Here is a 3,402-nt window from a genome sequence, read left to right on the forward strand (position 1 = left end):
GTGTCTTATTTATTCACATAGTTATTTATTTCATCTTGACCTATTTATTTATTTAATTTTGAACACTTTGGAGTTCCATAGTACATGACTCTTTGTTGAAATGTCAAAATAAGCGCTGTACTGTTGTATTGTTTGCTAATAAAAAACAAACGTTGAAAAATTATTCCAGTGGAATAATGATGGAACAACTTTAGGCTGAATACAACGCTTCCCAGAGAAAGACACAAAGATCTATCCAGTCTCAATTCCCACATAGCAAAATTGGTATGGTCCGGATCTGGCCCACACAATGTACTTACACAGCCCACATACCGCAAAGAATGACGGTTTGCCAGAGGTGGCCCACACATGGCCCACGTGTGGATTACCTCTGGCAAACCTGGTCTGGGCCACCAAAGGGCTGTCATTCTTTGCGGTATGTAGGCCATGTGTAAGTTGTGTGCAGCCACGGGCCAGTTGCAGACACTCTGCTGGCCCAGGCAGTTGACATCTGCTGGCCCCAGATGTCAGCCTAATATGTACCTTAATCAACCCATATAATAACAGCATGTGCCGGAACATAATAGTGCAAAAGTAACATGATGAAACTCTGTTCAGACAGTGAATGGACTGAGTCTTACATAACACTTTCCTACTCTCCCGGATTACTCAGAGTGCTCTGTACAACAGGACACATTTACACACTTTCTCTGAACTGAGTGCTTCCTAACTATATTCATACACATTCACACTCTTAACATGCAGGCTGGAGGAGCCAGGGGTCGAAGCACTAACCTACTGATCAGTAGGTGACCTACTCTACCTCCTGAGCTACAGTCACCCAGTGGTAAACCTGAGTAAACCCTCACTAGGTTTTGGATAAAGTGTACACTCACAAACCTGTCAAACCTGCATTTGAAACGTTGGCTACCATAGCAGTATAGTATTGCAACATGGCATTTGGGTCTTCTAACCAAAATAGGAAAAGAGGAACATAAATAGTGCCATCATTGCCAGACCTGGCCCACATCTGGTTGACACACACCCTGCCATGACACCAGTCAGTCAGAAGTGCCGGCTTGATGCCGGATCTGGGCCAGACCTGTTTTCTATGAGCCTGGGCCACAAACCAAACTACAATCGGGCCAGATGTGGCATGCCATCACATAGACCATAGGTGTCAAACTCTGGCCCGCGGGCCACATTTGGCCCGCAGCCTAATTACATTTGGCCCGCGAAGCCATACCAAATTACTATTAGAGCTGGCCTACTGGTATTATACAGCTAATATATATATTGTTTAGTATTAAGCTTTGCTTGTTCCATATTCAGTTTTTCAGCAAAACTTGTTTGAGTCCATAAGAAAAGATTCATTCTTATATCTGGAGGAATAAATATATTTCAATAAATATTAAGTTAGCCCGCGACTTTGTTCTAGTTTTGAATTTTGGCCCACTGTGTATTTGAGTTAGCACAGGGTCTATTACACTTGTTTCGCAAACCTAGAGAATGACAAAAAGAGGATGTTACTCTGTGTTTGACCTCTTTCCTTTCAGCATTGCTTCCGATATTGGCTTAATCTCTCTGGTCCCTGAGAACTGCAAGTTCTGTCTATACAGGCAGGGTTTAAAGCAGGGGTCCCCAATCCCAGTCCACGAGGGCCGGTGTCCCTGCAGGTTTTAGATCACCCTGGGTCAACACACCTGAATCACATGATTAGTTCATTACCAGGCCTATGGAGAACTTCAAGACATGTTGAGGAGGTCATTTGTCCATTTAAATCAGCTGTGATGGATCAAGGACACATCTAAAATCCTCAGGGACTCGTGGACTGGGATTGGGGACCCCTGGTTTAAAGCTTTAGTGTGAAAGCAGAAAAGAATAAAAATGTAATTCATTATTGATTTATATAGATTCCCCAGTGATCTCTGTCTTTATCTGAAAAAGCAATTTCTGTGTTCACATTGTATTTTTAACCCATAATTTATCAGTTATATGCTGATGATGATTATAGGCAGAGCTAACAAAAACAGTACTTTTATTAGTGGGTGCAGGTTTGTGGCACTATAATGAATGTTCATGTGTTACGAGGACCTGTGGAGGACCTGGGCTGGTGTGGTTACACATGGTCTGCGGTTTTGAGGCCAGTTGGATGTACTGCCAAATTATCTGAAACACCTTTGGTGCTTATGGTAGAGAAATGAACATTTATTTCACGGACAACAGCTCTGGTAGACATTCATGCAGTCAGCATCCAATTGCAGGCTCCCTCATTGTGCTGTGTGATCAAACTGCACATTTCAGAGTGGCCTGTTATTGTGGGCAGTCTAAGGCACACCTGTGCAATATTCATGTTGTCTAATCAGGACCTCGATATGCCACACCTGTGAGGTGGGATGGAGAAGTGCTCACTAACACAGATTTAGACATTTTTGTATACAGTATTGGAGAGTGATGGGTCTTGTGTATGCAGAAAATGTTTCAGATCTTTGAGTTCACCTCATGAAGAATGGGAGCAAAAACAAAGGTGTTGCATTTATATTTTTGTTCAGTGTAGGTTTTAGAGGTGCAGACTCTGTAAAGATGCCCCTGAGACAATTCAACAGATATCACCGGGGCGCAAGACGCTAGCAAGCAGGGCATTCATGCAAAGCAATAACCAAGGGGCTGGTATAGTATATATGGAGGAAAATCTGTGCTGAGTGTTGCCTGGAAATCTTCCTGTGGGATTTCCAGATACCAGGTTCCTACAAACAAAACTAATTTTGTTTGTGTTTCCTCCTGGGATCGAACGTATAAACCAGTACACTATGCAGCTACTAAGACACGTAGCATAAAAGAAAAAACCCTCCGTCAAGGTTCATCTGAAAACTGTAAGGTTTAAAGAACAATATGCTGAAAGATGACAACAAAAGATGTAAAATGGTGAAACAAGGTTCAACTCAGATGCTAATTTAGGTCAGTCTCTATGATATGGATAAAAAAGCAGATGGAGGTTAGGAGCACAGGTATTCTTTAGGTAAGAAGATCACCTCCACTGGATTTAGGTTTTCAATATAAAAGTCTCTGGAGCAGGTAAGTGAGTGGCTGTGGTGTATGAGGTAGCCAGGTTCTCAGGTGTTTGACAACAATGTGTCAAGGAATGGTGCTAGAGACTAGTTTAACTATTGCATTGATTACTCACAGAAAACAGATGCACCAAGCAAGGATTTAGTAAGACCACCCCCAAGAGACCGGTTTGTCTGCATTCACAGCCTCATTCCCACAGATAGGAGAGAGAACAGGAGAAAGCATGAAGTGTGGAGGTGGTCAGGTTGAAACGGTGCCGGTGCTTAAAGAATGGAGAACACAAACTTTGTCCAAAAACCTCTTATGTTTTTATTTTTAGCAGTCTCTTTTTTTCTGCAAAATGATAAGCACCGT

Source organism: Pundamilia nyererei, unplaced genomic scaffold (assembly GCF_000239375.1).
Source record: "Pundamilia nyererei isolate P.nyererei 1_Seehausen unplaced genomic scaffold, PunNye1.0 scaffold02184, whole genome shotgun sequence".
NCBI classification, from domain to species: domain Eukaryota; kingdom Metazoa; phylum Chordata; class Actinopteri; order Cichliformes; family Cichlidae; genus Pundamilia; species Pundamilia nyererei.